General features: G+C 61.2%; 1 protein-coding gene across 1 annotated transcript in view; it reads left to right on the top strand.

Moving 5' to 3' along the window:
• The first annotated feature begins 288 nt into the window (after window positions 1–288).
• The window catches only part of rx1 (retinal homeobox gene 1), a 54,086-nt gene continuing 34,462 nt past the window's right edge, over window positions 289–19,912 (top strand). Inside the window, exon 1 of the mRNA XM_086004844.1 lies at window positions 289–1,020. The gene's annotated coding sequence lies outside the window, so the exon portion shown is untranslated. The remainder of the gene's footprint in view (window positions 1,021–19,912) is intronic.

Here is a 19,912-nt window from a genome sequence, read left to right as displayed (position 1 = left end):
TTGGTGGGTATATTTTTGTTTTAGATTCGTTTGCTCTAACTGGGAAACCCCTCTCGCTTCAGGTTCTAAAACCCGGAGATTATTGTCATGTGAATTTACAGAGTGGAGAGAGCCTGAAGTTCGGAAACTGCTCTGAAACAAAAAAAACAGATACCAGTTCACAGCATGCGCGCCTTCTATCGATTCGCAGTAATGAGGGGATTAGAAGGCGACTCTCCACAGACCCCGGCCGCTCGCATTGTCTCCGGTACAATTGTTTTATAGGCTCCGCGTCCCTCCGTCTGACCTATTTTATATTAAAAAAAAACCCCAATGCATTTACACAGAGCTCTTTCTCCCTTCCATCAGATTCTATCAGCCTCCAAAAACTTCACAATCGCTTAATTTCCTTTAGGGATCCTCACTTTCCCACACATTGCCTCAGTCCCAACATATGACCAGCCCTGCAACTGCGGCCAATCACAACAGAAAGCGGCGTGCTGGAACGAAATACTTTATTATATACTTAATCGCTTATTAATTTCTCCTTCAAATTAATTGCAAACCCGACTTTGTACTCACAATAAAGTCCCTGTTATTTCCGGAAGGCTGCAGAATACAGTAAAATGATACAATAATGGAACACAATCTAATATATTCAGGGCAAATCATTGTAGCTAGTTGGTGACTTTGAATGATTAGTTTTACTCTTTAATTTAAAAAAAATATTCTACCTGCTTCCAAAGATCGGTTGAGATGTATTGTGGGGCGAGAGTAGGAAATTGTGGAGATCTGGGAAAGGGTGATTTATATGGAAATATCACTCTAGACCAGCAGGCTGCAAATTCATTTGTGTACAAAGAAAAAGCGTTTTTCTAAGCACTTCCTGGAAAATATTGCCAAACACCTTTCTGTGTTGAAATGGTAAACCCAGTTGCTTGATACTTGCCCGTACGTTTTAAGCTGTTAAGTTCAGTGCAGAGGACAGACAGCAATAGAGAAGACGGAGCTGCTTCTGCCAGCTGTGTGTGGGAATTCACTGTAAGTGTGAAATGTTATCAGTTTTACATCTGAACCCACATCCCACGCGGTACAGCTGGTCCTGATTTCAACAGCGATCAATGTCGCATCCTGGGCTGCCCAGGGAAATCTGGATGAAAGGAACTTTGTCAACTTGAGAGGAAACTCTCCCGTTTTACCCGGGGTGTCGGTGCCCGGGGAGAGGGTTATTTTACCCGGTGCCCGGGGGAGGGGTTATTTTACCCGGTGCCCAGGGGAGGGGAGTTATTTTACCCGGTGCCCGGGGGAGGGGGTTATTTTACCAGGTGCCCGGGGGAGGGGGTTATTTTACCCGGTGCCCGGGGGAGGGGGTTATTTTACCCGGTGCCCGGGGGAGGGGGTTATTTTACCCGGTGCCCGGGGGAGGGGGTTATTTTACCCGGTGCCCGGGGGAGGGGAGTTATTTTACCCGGTGCCCGGGGGAGGGGAGTTATTTTACCCGGTGCCCGGGGGAGGGGAGTTATTTTACCCGGTGCCCAGGGGAGGGGAGTTATTTTACCCGGTGCCCGGGGGAGGGGGTTATTTTACCCGGTGCCCGGGGGAGGGGGTTATTTTACCCGGTGCCCGGGGGAGGGGAGTTATTTTACCCGGTGCCCGGGGGAGGGGAGTTATTTTACCCGGTGCCCAGGGGAGGGGAGTTATTTTACCCGGTGCCCGGGGGAGGGGGTTATTTTACCCGGTGCCCGGGGGAGGGGGTTATTTTACCCGGTGCCCGGGGGAGGGGAGTTATTTTACCCGGTGCCCGGGGGAGGGGAGTTATTTTACCCGGTGCCCGGGGGAGGGGAGTTATTTTACCCGGTGCCCGGGGGAGGGGAGTTATTTTACCCGGTGCCCGGGGGAGGGGGTTATTTTACCCGGTGCCCGGGGGAGGGGGTTATTTTACCCGGTGCCCGGGGGAGGGGGTTATTTTACCCGGTGCCCAGGGGAGGGGAGTTATTTTACCCGGTGCCCGGGGGAGGGGGTTATTTTACCCGGTGCCCAGGGGAGGGGAGTTACTTTACCCGGTGCCCGGGGGAGGGGGTTATTTTACCCGGTGCCCGGGGGAGGGGGGTTATTTTACCCGGTGCCCGGGGGAGGGAGTTATTTTACCCGGTGCCCGGGGGAGGGGAGTTACTTTACCCGGTGCCCGGGGGAGGGGGTTATTTTACCCGGTGCCCGGGGGAGGGGGTTATTTTACCCGGTGCCCAGGGGGAGGGGGTTATTTTACCCGGTGCCCGGGGGAGGGAGTTATTTTACCCGGTGCCCGGGGGAGGGGGTTATTTTACCCGGTGCCCGGGGGAGGGAGTTATTTTACCCGGTGCCCGGGGGAGGGAGTTATTTTACCCGGTGCCCGGGGGAGGGAGTTATTTTACCCGGTGCCCGGGGGAGGGGGTTATTTTACCGGGTGCCCGGGGGAGGGGGTTATTTTACCCGGTGCCCGGGGGAGGGGAGTTATTTTACCCGGTGCCCGGGGGAGGGGGTTATTTTACCCGGTGCCCGGGGGAGGGAGTTATTTTACCCGGTGCCCGGGGGAGGGGGTTATTTTACCCGGTGCCCGGGGGAGGGGGTTATTTTACCCGGTGCCCGGGGGAGGGAGTTATTTTACCCGGTGCCCGGGGGAGGGAGTTATTTTACCCGGTGCCCGGGGGAGGGGGTTATTTTACCGGGTGCCCGGGGGAGGGGGTTATTTTACCCGGTGCCCGGGGGAGGGGAGTTATTTTACCCGGTGCCCGTGGGAGGGGGTTATTTTACCCGGTGCCCGGGGGAGGGGAGTTATTTTACCCGGTGCCCGGGGGAGGGGGTTATTTTACCCGGTGCCCGGGGGAGGGGGTTATTTTACCCGGTGCCCGGGGGAGGGGGTTATTTTACCCGGTGCCCGGGGGAGGGAGTTATTTTACCCGGTGCCCGGGGGAGGGGGTTATTTTACCTGGTGCCCGGGGGAGGGGGTTATTTTACCCGGTGCCCGGGGGAGGGAGTTATTTCACCCGGTGCCCGGGGGAGGGAGTTATTTTACCCGGTGCCCGGGGGAGGGCGTTATTTTACCCGGTGCCCGGGGGAGGGGAGTTATTTTACCCGGTGCCCGGGGGAGGGGGTTATTTTATCCGGTGCCCGGGGGAGGGGGTTATTTTACCCGGTGCCCGGGGGAGGGGGTTATTTCACCCGGTGCCCGGGGGAGGGGGTTATTTTACCCGGTGCCCGGGGGAGGGGGTTATTTTACCCGGTGCCCGGGGGAGGGCGTTATTTTACCCGGTGCCCGGGGGAGGGGAGTTATTTTACCCGGTGCCCGGGGGAGGGGGTTATTTTATCCGGTGCCCGGGGGAGGGGGTTATTTTACCCGGTGCCCGGGGGAGGGGGTTATTTTACCCGGTGCCCGGGGGAGGGGGTTATTTTATCCGGTGCCCGGGGGAGGGGGTTATTTTACCCGGTGCCCGGGGGAGGGAGTTATTTTACCCGGTGCCCGGGGGAGGGAGTTATTTTATCCGGTGCCCGGGGGAGGGGGTTATTTTACCCGGTGCCCGGGGGAGGGAGTTATTTTATCCGGTGCCCGGGGTAGGGGGTTATTTTACCCGGTGCCCGGGGGAGGGGGTTATTTTACCCGGTGCCTGGGGGAGGGGAGTTATTTTACCGGGTGCCCGGGGGAGGGGGTTATTTTACCCGGTGCCTGGGGGAGGGGGTTATTTTACCGGGTGCCCGGGGGAGGGGGTTATTTTACCGGGTGCCCGGGGGAGGGGGTTATTTTACCCGGTGCCTGGGGTAGGGGGTTATTTTACCCGGTGCCTGGGGGAGGGGGTTAGTTTACCCGGTGCCCGGGGGAGGGAGTTATTTTACCCGGTGCCCGGGGGAGGGGAGTTATTTTACCCGGTGCCCGGGGAGGGGAGTTATTTTACCCGGTGCCCAGGGGAGGGGGTTATTTTACCCGGTGCCCAGGGAGGGGGTTATTTTACCCGGTGCCCGGGGGAGGGAGTTATTTTACCCGGTGCCCGGGGGAGGGGAGTTATTTTATCCGGTGCCCAGGGGAGGGGGTTATTTTACCCGGTGCCCGGGGGAGGAAGTTATTTTACCCGGTGCCCGGGGGAGGGGAGTTATTTTACCCGGTGCCCGGGGGAGGGGGTTATTCCGGTGCCCGGGGGAGGGGGTTATTTTACCCAGTGCCCAGGGGAGGGGGTTATTTTACCCGATGTCCGGGGGAGGGGGTTATTTTACCCGGTGCCCGGGGGAGGGGGTTATTTTACCCGGTGCCCGGGGGAGGGGAGTTATTTTACCCGGTGCCTGGGGGAGGGGAGTTATTTTACCCGATGTCCGGGGGAGGGGGTTATTTTACCCGGTGCCCGGGGGAGGGGGTTATTTTACCCGGTGCCCGGGGGAGGGGAGTTATTTTACCCGGTGCCCGGGGGAGGGGAGTTATTTTACCCGGTGCCCGGGGGAGGGGGTTATTTTACCCGGTGCCCAGGGGAGGGGGTTATTTTACCCGGTGCCCGGGGGAGGGAAGTTATTTTACCCGGTGCCCGGGGGAGGGGGTTATTTTACCCGGTGCCCGGGGGAGGGGGTTATTTTACCCGGTGCCCGGGGGAGGGGGTTATTTTACCCGGTGCCCGGGGGAGGGGGTTATTTTACCCGGTGCCCGGGGGAGGGAGTTATTTTACCCGGTGCCCGGGGGAGGGGGTTATTTTACCCGGTGCCCGGGGGAGGGGGTTATTTTACCCGGTGCCCGGGGGAGGGGAGTTATTTTACCCGGTGCCCAGGGGGAGGGGGTTATTTTACCCGGTGCCCGGGGGAGGGGGGTTATTTTGCCCGGTGCCCAGGGGGAGGGGGTTATTTTACCCGGTGCCCGGGGGAGGGGGTTATTTTGCCCGGTGCCCAGGGGGAGGGGTTATTTTACCCGGTGCCCGGGGGAGGGGGGTTATTTTACCCGGTGCCCGGGGGAGGGGGTTATTTTACCCGGTGCCCGGGGGAGGGGGTTATTTTACCCGGTGCCCGGGGGAGGGGGTTATTTACCCGGTGCCCGGGGGAGGGGGATATTTTACCCGTTGCCCGGGGGAGGGCGTTATTTTACCCGGTGCCCGGGGGAGGGGTTATTTTACCCGGTGCCCGGGGGAGGGGGTTATTTTACCGGGTGCCCGGGGGAGGGGGTTATTTTACCCGGTGCCCAGGGGAGGGGAGTTATTTTACCCGGTGCCCGGGGGAGGGGGTTATTTTACCCGGTGCCCGGGGGAGGGAAGTTATTTTACCCGGTGCCCGGGGGAGGGGGTTATTTTACCCGGTGCCCGGGGGAGGGGAGTTATTTTACCCGGTGCCCGGGGGAGGGAAGTTATTTTACTCCGGTGCCCGGGGGAGGGGGTTATTTTACCCGGTGCCCAGGGGAGGGGAGTTATTTTATCCGGTGCCCGGGGGAGGGGGTTATTTTACCCGGTGCCCGGGGGAGGGGAGTTATTTTACCCGGTGCCCGGGGGAGGGGAGTTATTTTACCCGGTGCCCAGGGGAGGGGAGTTATTTTACCCGGTGCCCGGGGGAGGGGAGTTATTTTACCCGGTGCCCAGGGGAGGGGAGTTATTTTACCCGGTGCCCGGGGGAGGGAAGTTATTTTACCCGGTGCCCGGGGGAGGGGGTTATTTTACCCGGTGCCCAGGGGGAGGGGAGTTATTTTACCCGGTGCCCGGGGGAGGGGGTTATTTTACCCGGTGCCCAGGGGGAGGGGAGTTATTTTACCCGGTGCCCGGGGGAGGGGGTTATTTTACCCGGTGCCCGGGGAGGGGGTTATTTTACCCGGTGCCCGGGGGAGGGGGTTATTTTACCCGGTGCCCGGGGGAGGGAAGTTATTTTACCCGGTGCCCGTGGGAGGGGATTATTTTACCCGGTGCCCGGGGGAGGGAAGTTATTTTACCGGTGCCCGGGGGAGGGAAGTTATTTTACCCGGTGCCCGGGGGAGGGAAGTTATTTTACCCGGTGCCCGGGGGAGGGGGTTATTTTACCCGGTGCCCAGGGGGAGGGGAGTTATTTTACCCGGTGCCCGGGGGAGGAAGTTATTTTACCCGGTGCCCGTGGGAGGGGATTATTTTACCCGGTGCCCAGGGGAGGGGGTTATTTTACCCGGTGCCCAGGGAGGGGAGTTATTTTACCCGGTGCCCGTGGGAGGGGATTATTTTACCCGGTGCCCAGGGGAGGGGATTATTTTACCCGGTGCCCAGGGGAGGGGGTTATTTTACCCGGTGCCCGTGGGAGGGGATTATTTTACCCGGTGCCCAGGGGAGGGGGTTATTTTACCCGGTGCCCGGGGGAGGGGGTTATTTTACCCGGTGCCCAGGGGAGGGGGTTATTTTACCCGGTGCCCGGGGGAGGGGGTTATTTTACCCGGTGCCCAGGGGAGGGGGTTATTTTACCGGGTGCCCGGGGGAGGGGGTTATTTTACCGGGTGCCCGGGGGAGGGGGTTATTTTACCGGGTGCCCGGGGGAGGGGGTTATTTTACCGGGTGCCCGGGGGAGGGGGTTATTTTACCGGGTGCCCGGGGGAGGGGGTTATTTTACCGGGTGCCCGGGGGAGGGGAGTTATTTTACCCGGTGCCCGGGGGAGGGGGTTATTTTACCCGGTGCCCGGGGGAGGGGAGTTATTTTACCCGGTGTCCGGGGGAAGGGGTTATTTTACCCGGTGCCCAGGGGGAGGGAGTTATTTTACCCGGTGCCCGGGGGAGGGAAGTTATTTTACCCGGTGCCCGTGGGAGGGGATTATTTTACCCGGTGCCCAGGGGAGGGGGTTATTTTACCCGGTGCCCAGGGGAGGGGAGTTATTTTACCCGGTGCCCGTGGGAGGGGATTATTTTACCCGGTGCCCAGGGGAGGGGATTATTTTACCCGGTGCCCAGGGGAGGGGAGTTATTTTACCCGGTGCCCGTGGGAGGGGATTATTTTACCCGGTGCCCAGAGGAGGGGGTTATTTTACCCGGTGCCCGGGGGAGGGGGTTATTTTACCCGGTGCCCAGGGGAGGGGGTTATTTTACCGGGTGCCCGGGGGAGGGGGTTATTTTACCGGGTGCCCGGGGGAGGGGGTTATTTTACCGGGTGCCCGGGGGAGGGGGTTATTTTACCGGGTGCCCGGGGGAGGGGGTTATTTTACCGGGTGCCCGGGGGAGGGGGTTATTTTACCGGGTGCCCGGGGGAGGGGGTTATTTTACCGGGTGCCCGGGGGAGGGGTTTATTTTACCCGGTGCCCGGGGGAGGGGGTTATTTTACCGGGTGCCCAGGGGAGGGGTTATTTTACCCGGTGCCCGGGGGAGGGGGTTATTTTACCGGGTGCCCGGGGGAGGGGGTTATTTTACCGGGTGCCCGGGGGAGGGGGTTATTTTACCGGGTGCCCGGGGGAGGGGGTTATTTTACCGGGTGCCCGGGGGAGGGGAGTTATTTTACCCGGTGCCCGGGGGAGGGGGTTATTTTACCCGGTGCCCGGGGGAGGGGAGTTATTTTACCCGGTGTCCGGGGGAAGGGGTTATTTTACCCGGTGCCCAGGGGGAGGGAGTTATTTTACCCGGTGCCCGGGGGAGGGGAGTTATTTTACCCGGTGCCGGGGGAGGGGAGTTATTTTACCCGGTGCCCGGGGAAGGGGGTTATTTTACCCGGTGCCCGGGGGAGGGGGTTATTTTACCCGGTGCCCGGGGGAGGGGGTTATTTTACCCGGTGCCCGGGGGAGGGGGTTATTTTACCCGGTGCCCGGGGGAGGGGAGTTATTTTACCCGGTGCCCGGTGGAGGGGGTTATTTTACCCGGTGCCCGGGGGAGGGGGTTATTTTACCCGGTGCCCGGGGGAGGGGGTTATTTTACCCGGTGCCCGGGGGAGGGGAGTTATTTTACCCGGTGCCTGGGGGAGGGGGTTATTTTACCCGGTGCCCGGGGGAGGGGGTTATTTTACCCGGTGCCCGGGGGAGGGGGTTATTTTACCCGGTGCCCGGGGGAGGGGGTTATTTTACCGGGTGCCCGGGGGAGGGGGTTATTTTACCCGTTGCCCGGGGGAGGGGGTTATTTTACCCGGTGCCCGGGGGAGGGGTTTATTTTACCCGGTGCCCGGGGTAGGGGGTTATTTTACCCGGTGCCCGGGGGAGGGGGTTATTTTACCCGGTGCCCGGGGGAGGGGGTTATTTTACCCGGTGCCCGGGGGAGGGGAGTTATTTTACCCGGTGCCTGGGGGAGGGGGTTATTTTACCCGGTGCCCGGGGGAGGGGGTTATTTTACCCGGTGCCCGGGGGAGGGGGTTATTTTACCCGGTGCCCGGGGGAGGGTTGTTATTTTACCCGGTGCCCAGGGGAGGGGAGTTATTTTACCCGGTGCCCGGGGGAGGGGGTTGTTTTACCCGGTGCCCAGGGGAGGGTTGTTATTTTACCCGGTGCCCGGGGGAGAGGAGTTATTTTACCCGGTGCCCGGGGGAGAGGAGTTATTTTACCCGGTGCCCAGGGGAGGGAAGTTATTTTACCCGGTGCCCAGGGGAGGGGAGTTATTTTACCCGGTGCCCAGGGGAGGGAAGTTATTTTACCCGGTGCCCGGGGGAGGGGAGTTATTTTATCCGGTGCCCGGGGGAGGGGAGTTATTTTACCCGGTGCCCAGGGGAGGGAAGTTATTTTACCCGGTGCCCGGGGGAGGGAAGTTATTTTACCCGGTGCCCAGGGGAGGGGGTTATTTTACCCAGTGCCCAGGGGAGGGAAGTTATTTTACCCGGTGCCCAGGGGAGGGGGTTATTTTACCCGGTGCCCAGGGAGGGAAGTTATTTTACCCGGTGCCCAGGGGAGGGGGTTATTTTACCCAGTGCCCAGGGGAGGGAGTTATTTTACCCGGTGCCCAGGGGAGGGAAGTTATTTTACCCGGTGCCCAGGGGAGGGAAGTTATTTTACCCGGTGCCCAGGGGAGGGAAGTTATTTTACCCGGTGCCCAGGGGAGGGAAGTTATTTTACCCGGTGCCCAGGGGAGGGGGTTATTTTACCCGGTGCCCAGGGGAGGGAGTTATTTTACCCGGTGCCCAGGGGAGGGAAGTTATTTTACCCGGTGCCCAGGGGAGGGAAGTTATTTTACCCGGTGCCCGGGGGAGGGGAGTTATTTTACCCGGTGCCCAGGGGAGGGGGTTATTTTACCCGGTGCCCAGGGGAGGGAGTTATTTTACCCGGTGCCCAGGGGAGGGAAGTTATTTTACCCGGTGCCCAGGGGAGGGGGTTATTTTACCCGGTGCCCAGGGGAGGGGGTTATTTTACCCGGTGCCCAGGGGAGGGGAGTTATTTTACCCGGTGCCCGGGGGAGGGGGTTATTTTACCCGGTGCCCGGGGGAGGGAAGTTATTTTACCCGGTGCCCGGGGGAGGGGAGTTATTTTACCCGGTGCCCGGGGGAGGGGGTTATTTTACCCGGTGCCCGGGGGAGGGAAGTTATTTTACCCGGTGCCCAGGGGAGGGGAGTTATTTTACCCGGTGCCCAGGGGAGGGGGTTATTTTACCCAGTGCCCAGGGGAGGGAGTTATTTTACCCGGTGCCCAGGGGAGGGAAGTTATTTTACCCGGTGCCCAGGGGAGGGAAGTTATTTTACCCGGTGCCCAGGGGAGGGAAGTTATTTTACCCGGTGCCCAGGGGAGGGAAGTTATTTTACCCGGTGCCCAGGGGAGGGGGTTATTTTACCCGGTGCCCAGGGGAGGGAGTTATTTTACCCGGTGCCCAGGGGAGGGAAGTTATTTTACCCGGTGCCCAGGGGAGGGAAGTTATTTTACCCGGTGCCCGGGGGAGGGGAGTTATTTTACCCGGTGCCCAGGGGAGGGGGTTATTTTACCCGGTGCCCAGGGGAGGGAGTTATTTTACCCGGTGCCCAGGGGAGGGAAGTTATTTTACCCGGTGCCCAGGGGAGGGGGTTATTTTACCCGGTGCCCAGGGGAGGGGGTTATTTTACCCGGTGCCCAGGGGAGGGGGTTATTTTACCCGGTGCCCAGGGGAGGGAGTTATTTTACCCGGTGCCCGGGGGAGGGAGTTATTTTACCCGGTGCCCAGGGGAGGGAGTTATTTTACCCGGTGCCCAGGGGAGGGAAGTTATTTTACCCGGTGCCCGGGGGAGGGGAGTTATTTTACCCGGTGCCCAGGGGAGGGAAGTTATTTTACCCGGTGCCCGGGAAGGGGGTTATTTTACCCGGTGCCCGGGGGAGGGGAGTTATTTTACCCGGTGCCCAGGGGAGGGAAGTTATTTTACCCGGTGCCCGGGGGAGGGGAGTTATTTTACCCGGTGCCCAGGGGAGGGGAGTTATTTTACCCGGTGCCCAGGGGAGGGAAGTTATTTTACCCGGCGCCCGGGAAGGGGGTTATTTTACCCGGTGCCCAGGGGAGGGAAGTTATTTTACCCGGCGCCCAGGGGAGGGGAGTTATTTTACCCGGTGCCCGGGGGAGGGGAGTTATTTTACCCGGTGCCCAGGGGAGGGGAGTTATTTTACCCGGTGCCCGGGGGAGGGGAGTTATTTTACCCGGTGCCCAGGGGAGGAGGGGGTTATTTTACTCGGTGCCCGGGGGAGGGGGATATTTTACCCGGTGCCGGGGGAGGGGGTTATTTTACCCGGTGCCCGGGGGAGGGGGTTATTTTACTCGGTGCCCAGGGGGAGGGAGTTATTTTACCCGCTGCCCGGGGGAGGTGGTTATTTTACCCGGTGCCGGGGGGAGGGGGTTATTTTACCCGCTGCCCAGGGGAGGGGGTTATTTTACCCGGTGCCCGGGGGAGGGAGTTATTTTACACGGTGCCGGGGGAGGGAGTTATTTTACCCGCTGCCCGGGGGAAGGGGTTATTTTACCCGGTGCCCGGGGGAGGGGGTTATTTTACCCGGTGCCCGGGGGAGGGGGTTATTTTACCCGGTGCCCGGGGGAGGGAGTTATTTTACCCGCTGCCCGGGGGAAGGGTTATTTTACCCGGTGCCCGGGGGAGGGGTTATTTTACCCGGTGCCCGGGGGAGGGGGTTATTTTACCCGGTGCCGGGGGAGGGGGTTATTTTACCCGGTGCCCGGGGGAGGGGGTTATTTTACCGGTGCCCGGGGGAGGTGGTTATTTTACCCGGTGCCGGGGGAGGGGGTTATTTTACCCGGTGCCGGGGAGGGGGTTATTTTACCCGGTGCCCGGGGGAGGGGGTTATTTTACCCGGTGCCGGGGGAGGGGGTTATTTAACCCGGTGCCCGGGGGAGGGGGTTATTTTACCCGGTGCCCGGGGGAGGTGGTTATTTTACCCGGTGCCGGGGGAGGGGGTTATTTTACCCGGTGCCCGGGGGAGGGGGTTATTTTACCCGGTGCCGGGGGAGGGGGTTATTTTACCCGGTGCCCGGGGGAGGGGGTTATTTTACCCGGTGCCTGGGGGAGGGGGTTATTTTACCCGGTGCCGGGGGAGGGGGTTATTTTACCCGGTGCCGGGGGAGGGGGTTATTTTACCCGGTGCCCGGGGGAGGGGGTTATTTTACCCGGTGCCCGGGGGAGGGGGTTATTTTACCCGGTGCCGGGGGAGGGGGTTATTTTACCCGGTGCCCGGGGGAGGGGGTTATTTTACCCGGTGCCCGGGGGAGGGGGTTATTTTACCCGGTGCCGGGGGAGGGGGTTATTTTACCCGGTGCCCGGGGGAGGTGGTTATTTTACCCGGTGCCGGGGGAGGGGGTTATTTTACCCGGTGCCCGGGGGAGGTGGTTATTTTACCCGGTGCCGGGGGAGGGGGTTATTTTACCCGGTGCCCGGGGGAGGGGGTTATTTTACCCGGTGCCGGGGGAGGGGGTTATTTTACCGGTGCCTGGGGGAGGTGGTTATTTTACCCGGTGCCGGGGGAGGGGGTTATTTTACCCGGTGCCCAGGGGAGGGGGTTATTTTACCCGGTGCCCAGGGGGAGGGGTTATTTTACCCGGTGCCGGGGGAGGGGGTTATTTTACCCGGTGCCCGGGGGAGGGGGTTATTTTACCCGGTGCCCGGGGGAGGGGGTTATTTTACCCGGTGCCGGGGGAGGGGGTTATTTTACCCGGTGCCCGGGGGAGGGGGTTATTTTACCCGGTGCCCGGGGAAGGGGGTTATTTTACCGGTTCCCGGGGGAGGGGGTTATTTTACCCGTTGCCCGGGGGAGGGGGTTATTTTACCCGGTGCCCAGGGGAGGTTTTTTTTTACCCGGTGCCCGGGGGAGGGGTTATTTTACCCGGTGGTGCCCGGGGGAGGGGGTTATTTTAGCCGGTGCCCGGGGGAGGGGGTTATTTTACCCGGTGTCCAGAGGAGGGGTTAATTTACCCAGTGCCCGGGGGAGGGGGTTATTTTACCCGGTGGCCGGGGCAGGGGAGTAATTTTACCCGGTGCCTGGGGGAGGGGAGTTATTTTACCCGGTGCCCGGGGGAGGGGGTTATTTTACCCGGTGCCCGGGGGAGGGGGGTTATTTTACCCTGTGCCCGTGGGAGGGGGTTATTTTACCCGGTGCCCGGGGGAGGGGGTTGTTTTTCCCGGTGCCAGGGGGAGGGGAGTTATTTTACCTGGTGCCCATTGGAGGGGGCTATTTTACCCGGTGCCCGGGGGAGGCGAGTTCGTTTACCCGGTGCCCAGGGGAGGGCAGTTATTTTACCCAGTGCCCGGGGGAGGGGGTTATTTTACCCGGTGCCGGGGGGAGGGGGTTATTTTACCCGGTGCCCGTGGGAGGGGGTTATTTTACCCGGTGCCCAGGGGAGGGGGTTATTTTACCCATTGCCCGGGGGAGGGGTGTTATTTTACCTGGTGCCTGGGGGAGGGGAATTATTTTACCTGTTGCCCGGGGAGGGGGTTATTTTACCCGGTGCCCGGGGGAGGGAGTTATTTTACCCGGTGCCCGGGGGAGGGAGTTATTTTACCCGGTGCCCGGGGGAGGGGAGTTAGTTTACCCGGTGCCCAGGGGAGGGAGTTATTTTACCCGGTGCCCAGGGGAGGGCAGTTATTTTACCCAGTGCCCGGGGGAGGGGGTTATTTTACCCGGTGCCGGGGGGAGGGGGTTATTTTACCCGTTTCCCAGGGGAGGGGAGTTATTTTACCCGGTGCCCGGGGGAGGGGGGTTATCTTACCCAGTGCCTGGGGGAGGGGAGTTATTTTACCCGGTGCCCGGGGGAGGGGGTTATTTTACCCGGTGCCCGGGGGAGGGGGTTATTTTACCCGGTGCCCGGGGGAGGGGGTTATTTTACCCGGTCCCGGGGGAGGGGGTTATTTTAACCGGTGCCCGGGGGAGGGGACTTATTTTATCCGGTGCCCGGGGGAGGGAGTTATTTTACCTGTTGCCCGGGGGAGGGAGTTATTTTACCTGGTGCCCGGGGGAGGGGGTTATTTTAACCGGTGCCCGGGGGAGGGGACTTATTTTATCTGGTGCCCGGGGGAGGGGGTTATTTTACCCGGTGCCCGGGGGAGGGGGTTATTTTACCTGTTGCCCGGGGGAGGGAGTTATTTTACCTGGTGCCCGGGGGAGGGGGTTATTTTACCCGGTGCCCGGGGGAGGGGGGATAATATACCCGGTGCCCGGGGAGGGGGTTATTTTAACCGGTGCCCGGGGGAGTGGGTTATTTTACCCGGTGCCCGGGGGAGGGGAGTTATTTTACCCGGTGCCCAGGAGAGGGGAGTTATTTTAGCCGGTGCCCGGGGGAGGGGCTTATTTTACCCGGTAGCCAGGGTAGGGGGGTTATTTTACCTGTTGCCCTGGAAAGGGGGTTATTTTACCCGGTGCCCGGGGGAGGGGGTTATTTTACCCGGTGCCCGGGGGAGGGCAGTTATTTTACCCGTTGCCCGGGGTAGGGGGTTATTTTACCCCCGGGGGAGGGGGTTATTATACCCGGTGCCCGGGGGAGGGGGGATATTTTACCCAGTGGCCGGGGGAGGGGTTTATTTTACCCGGTGCCCAGGGGGAGGGAGTTATTTTACCCCGTGCCCGGGGGAGGGGGTTATTTTACCCGGTGCCCGGGGGAGGGGTTTATTTTACCCAGTGCCCGGGGTAGGGGGTTATTTTACCCGGTGCCTGGGGGAGGGGGTTATTTTACCCGGTGCCCGGGGGAGGGGTTATTTTACCCGGTGCCTGGGGGAGGGGGTTATTTTACCCGTTGCCCGGGGGAGAGGGTTTATTTTACCCGGTGCCCGGGGGAGAGGGTTTATTTTACCCGGTGCCCGGGGGAGGGGGTTATTTTACCTGGTGCCCGGTGGAGGGGGTTATTTTACCCGTTGCCCGGGGGAGGGGGTTATTTTTCCCGGTGCCCGGGGGAGGGGGTTATTTTACCCGGTGCCCGGTGGAGGGAGTTATTTAACCCGGTGCCCGGGGGAGGGGGTTATTTTACCCGGTGCCCAGGGGGAGGGAGTTATTTTACCCGGTGCCCGGGGGAGGGGGTTATTTTACCCGGTGCCCGGGGGAGGGGAGTTATTTTACCCGGTGCCCGGGGGAGGGGTTTATTTTACCCGGTGCCCAGCGGAGGGGGTTATTTTACCCGGTGCCCGGGGGAGGGGTTTCTTTTACCCAGTGCCCGGGGGAGGGGGTTGTTTTACCCGGTGCCCGGGGGAGAGGGTTTATTTTACCCGGTGCCCGGGGAGGGGGTTATTTTACCCGGTGGTGCCCGGGGAGGGGGTTATTTTACCCGGTGCCCGGGGGAGGGGTTATTTTACCCGGTGCCCAGCGGAGGGGGTTATTTTACCCGGTGCCCGGGGGAGGGGTTTATTTTACCCAGTGCCCGGGGGAGGGTGTTATTTTACCCGGTGCCCGGGGGAGGTCAGTTATTTTACCCGGTGCCCGGGGGAGGGGGTTATTTTACCCGGTGGTGCCCGGGGAGGGGGTTATTTTACCCGGTGCCTGGGGGAGGGGGTTATTTTACCCGGTGCCCGGGGCGGGTGTTATTTTACCCGGTGCCCGGGGGAGGTCAGTTATTTACCCGTTGCCCGGGGTAGGGGGTTATTTTACCCCCGGGGGAGGGGGTTATTTTACCTGGTGCCCGGGGGAGGGGGGATATTTTACCCAGTGCCCGGGGGAGGGGGTTATTTTACCCGGTACCCAGGAGAGTGGTTATTTTACCCGGCGCCCGGGGGAGGGGGGTTATTTTACCCGGTGCCCGGGGGAGGGGGTTATTTTACCCGGGTGCCCAGCGGGAGGGAGTTATTTTACCCCGTGCCCGGGGGAGGGGGTTATTTTACCCGGTGCCCGGGGGAGGGGTTTATTTTACCCAGTGCCCGGGGTAGGGGGTTACTTTACCCGGTGCCTGGGGGAGGGGGTTATTTTACCCGTTGCCCGGGGGAGAGGGTTTATTTTACCCGGTGCCGGGGGAGAGGGTTTATTTTACCCGGTGCCCGGGGGAGGGGGTTATTTTACCCGGTGCCCGGGAGGAAGGGGGTTATTTTACCCGTTGCCCGGGGGAGAGGGTTTATTTTACCCGGTGCCCGGGGGAGGGGGTTATTTTTCCCGGTGCCCGGTGAGGGGGTTATTTAACCCGGTGCCCGGGGGAGGGGGTTATTTTACCCGGTGCCCAGGGGGAGGGAGTTATTTTACCCGGTGCCCGGGGGAGGGGGTTATTTTACCCGGTGCCCGGGGGAGGGGTTTATTTTACCCGGTGCCCAGGGGAGGGGGTTATTTTACCCGGTGCCCGGGGAGGGGTTTATTTTACCCAGTGCCCGGGGTAGGGGTTATTTTACCCGGTGCCCGGGGGAGGGGGTTATTTTACCCGGTGCCCGGGGGAGGGGGTTATTTTACCCGGTGCCCGGTGGAGGGGGTTATTTTACCCGTTGCCCGGGGGAGGGGGTTATTTTTCCTGGTGCCCGGGGGAGGGGGTTATTTTACCCGGTGCCCGGGGGAGGGGGTTATTTTACCCGGTGCCCGGTGGAGGGGGTTATTTTACCCGTTGCCCGGGGGAGGGGGTTATTTTACCCGGTGCCCGGGGGAGGGGGGATATTTTACCCAGTGCCCGGGGGAGGGGGTTATTTTACCCGGTACCCAGGAAGTTGGTTATTTTACCCGGCGCCCGGGGGAGGGGGGTTATTTTACCCGGTGCCCGGGGGAGGGGGTTATTTTACCCGGTGCCCAGCGGGAGGGAGTTATTTTACCCCGTGCCCGGGGGAGGGGGTTATTTTACCCAGTGCCCGGGGTAGGGGGTTATTTTACCCGGTGCCTGGGGGAGGGGGTTATTTTACCCGTTGCCCGGGGGGAGAGGGTTTATTTTACCCGGTGCCCGGGGGAGAGGGTTTATTTTACCCGGTGCCCGGGGGAGGGGGTTATTTTACCCGGTGCCCGGTGGAGGAGGTTATTTTACCCGTTGCCCGGGGGAGGGGGTTATTTTTCCCGGTGCCCGGGGGAGGGGGTTATTTTACCCGGTGCCCGGGGGAGGGGGTTATTTTACCCGGTGCCCAGGGGGAGGGAGTTATTTTACCCGGTGCCCAGGGGGAGGGAGTTATTTTACCCGGTGCCCGGGGAGGGGGTTATTTTACCCGGTGCCCAGCGGGAGGGAGTTATTTTACCCCGTGCCCGGGGGAGGGGGTTATTTTACCCAGTGCCCGGGGTAGGGGGTTATTTTACCCGGTGCCTGGGGGAGGGGGTTATTTTACCCGTTGCCCGGGGAGAGGGTTTATTTTACCCGGTGCCCGGGGGAGAGGGTTTATTTTACCCGGTGCCCGGGGAGGGGGTTATTTTACCCGGTGCCCGGTGGAGGAGGTTATTTTACCCGTTGCCCGGGGGAGGGGGTTATTTTTCCCTGTGCCCGGGGAGGGGGTTATTTTACCCGGTGCCCGGGGGAGGGGGTTATTTTACCCGGTGCCCAGGGGGAGGGAGTTATTTTACCCGGTGCCCAGGGGGAGGAGTTATTTTACCCGGTGCCCGGGGGGGGAGGGGGGGTTATTTTACCCGGTGCCCGGGGAGGGGAGTTATTTTACCCGGTGCCCGGGGGAGGGGTTTATTTTACCCGGTGCCCGGGGGAGAGGGTTTATTTTACCCGGTGCCTGGGGGAGGGGGTTATTTTACCCGGTGCCCAGTGGAGGGGGTTATTTTACCCGGTGCCCGGGGAGGGGGTTATTTTACCCGGTGCCCGGGGGAGGGGGTTATTTTGCCCGGTGCCAAGGGGGAGGGGGTTATTTTACCCGGTGCCCGGGGGAGTGGGTTATTTTGCCCGGTGCCCAGGGGGAGGGGAGTTATTTTACCCGGTGCCCGGGGAGGGGGTTATTTTACCTGTTGCCCGGGGGAGGGGGTTATTTTACCCGGTGCCCGGGAAGGGGGTTATTTTACCTGTTGCCCGGGGGAGGGGGTTATTTTACCCGGTGCCCAGGGGGAGGGGAGTTATTTTACCCGGTGCCCGGGGGAGGGGAGTTATTTTACCCGGTGCCCGGGGGAGGGAGTTATTTTACCCGGTGCCGGGGAGGGGGTTATTTTACCCGGTGCCCGGGGGAGGGGAGTTATTTTACCCGGTGCCCGGGGAGGTGTTTATTTTACCCGGTGCCCAGCGGAGGGGGTTATTTTACCCGGTGCCCGGGGGAGGGGTTTATTTTACCCAGTGCCCGGGGGAGGGTGTTATTTTACCCGGTGCCGAGGGTTTATTTTACCCGGTGGTGCCCGGGGGAGGGGGTTATTTTACCCGGTGCCCGGGGGAGGGGGTTATTTTACCCGGTGCCCAGGGGAGGGGTTATTTTACCCGGTGCCCGTGGGAGGGGATTATTTTACCCGGTGCCCAGGCGAGGGGAGTTATTTTGCCCGGTGCCCGGGGGAGGGGATTATTTTACCCGGTGCCCAGGGGGAGGGGGTTATTTTACCCGGTGCCCGGGGGAGGGGGTTATTTTACCCGGTGCCCAGGGGAGGGGATTATTTTACCCGGTGCCCGGGGGAGGGAGTTATTTTACCCGGTGCCCGGGGGAGGGGATTATTTTACCCGGTGCCCGGGGGAGGGGTTTATTTTACCCGGTGCCCGGGGGAGGGGATTATTTTACCCGGTGCCCGGGGGAGGGGGTTATTTTACCCGGTGCCCGGGGGAGGGGATTATTTTACCCGGTGCCCGGGGGAGGGAGTTATTTTACCCGGTGCCCGGGGGAGGGGGTTATTTTACCCGGTGCCCGGGGGAGGGGGTTATTTGCCCGGTGCCAAGGGGGAGGGGGTTATTTTACCCGGTGCCCGGGGGAGTGGGTTATTTTGCCCGGTGCCCAGGGGGAGGGGAGTTATTTTACCCGGTGCCCGGGGAGGGGGTTATTTTACCTGTTGCCCGGGGGAGGGGGTTATTTTACCCGGTGCCCGGGAAGGGGGTTATTTTACCTGTTGCCCGGGGGAGGGGGTTATTTTACCCGGTGCCCAGGGGGAGGGGAGTTATTTTACCCGGTGCCCGGGGGAGGGGAGTTATTTTACCCGGTGCCGGGGGAGGGAGTTATTTTACCCGGTGCCCGGGGGAGGGGGTTATTTTACCCGGTGCCCGGGGGAGGGGGTTATTTTACCCGGTGCCCGGGGGAGGCGAGTTATTTTACCCGGTGCCCGGGGGAGGGGGTTATTTTACCCGGTGCCCAGGGGGAGGGCGTTATTTTACCGGTGCCGGGGGAGAGGGTTTATTTTACCCGGTGCCCGGGGGAGGGCAGTTATTTTACCCGTTGCCCGGGCTAGGGGGATATTTTAACCCGGGGAGGGGGTTATTTTACCCGGTGCCCGGGGTAGGGGTTTATTTTACCCCCGGGGGAGGGGGTTATTTTACCCGTTGCCCGGGGGAGGTGGTTATTTTACCTGGTGCCCGGGGGAGGGGGTTATTTTACCCGGTGCCCAGGGGAGGTTTTTTTTTACCCGGTGCCCAGGGGAGGGGTTATTTTACCCGGTGCCCGTGGGAGGGGATTATTTTACCCGGTGCCCAGGCGAGGGGAGTTATTTTACCCGGTGCCCAGGGGAGGGGGTTTATTTTACCCGGTGCCCGGGGGAGGGGATTATTTTACCCGGTGCCCGGGGAGGGAGTTATTTTACCCGGTGCCCGGGGGAGGGAGTTATTTTACCCGGTGCCCAGGGGACGGCATTTATTTTGCCCGGTGCCCAGGGGGAGGGAGTTATTTTACCCGGTGCCCAGGGGGAGGGCGTTATTTTACCCGGTGCCTGGGGGAGGGGGTTATTTTGCCGGTGCCCAGGGGAGGGGGTTATTTTACCCGGTGCCCGGGGGAGGGGGTTATTTTACCCGGTGCCCGGGGGAGGGGGATATTTTACCCGGTGCCCGGGGGAGGGGGATATTTTACCCGGTGCCCGGGGGAGGGGGTTATTTTACCCGGTGCCCGGGGGAGGGGGTTATTTTCCCCGGTGCCCGGGGGAAGGGAGTTATTTTACCCGGTGCCCGGGGGAGGGGGTTATTTTACCCAGTGCCCGGGGGAGGGGTGTTATTTTACCTGGTGCCCGGGGTGGGGAATTATTTTACCCGGTGCCCGGGGGAGGGGAGTTATTTTACCCGGTGCCCGGGGGAGGGAGTTATTTTACCCGGTGCCCGGGGGAGGGGGTTATTTTACCCGGTGTCCAGGGGAGGGGTTAATTTACCCAGTGCCCGGGGGAGGGGGTTATTTTACCCGGTGCCCGGGGAGGGGAGTTATTTTACTCGCTGCCTGGGGGAGGGGGGTTATTTTACCCGGTGCCCGGGGGAGGGGAGTTGTTTTACCTGGTGCCCGGGTGAGAGGGTTATTTTACCCGGTGCCCAGGGGAGGGGAGTTGTTTTACCTGGTGCCCGGGGGAGGGGGTTATTTTACCCGGTGCCCGGAGGAGGGGGTTATTTTACCCGGTGCCCGGGGGAGGGGGGTTATTTTACACTGTGCCCGGGGGAGGGGGTTATTTTACCCGGTGCCCGGGGGAGGGGGTTGTTTTTCCCAGTGCCAGGGGGAGGGGAGTTATTTTACCGGTGCCCGGGGGCGGGGGTTATTTTACCCGGTGCCCAGGGGAGGGGGTTTATTTTACCCGGTGCCCGGGGGAGGGGGG

This window comes from Somniosus microcephalus, chromosome 13 (genome assembly GCF_052327205.1).
Source record: "Somniosus microcephalus isolate GS21.2 chromosome 13, FLI_Smic_1.0, whole genome shotgun sequence".
In the NCBI taxonomy this organism is placed as follows: Eukaryota; Metazoa; Chordata; class Chondrichthyes; order Squaliformes; family Somniosidae; genus Somniosus; species Somniosus microcephalus.
The sequence above is the reverse complement of the archived record's forward strand: the minus strand, read 5'-3'. Positions and strand labels throughout refer to the sequence as shown.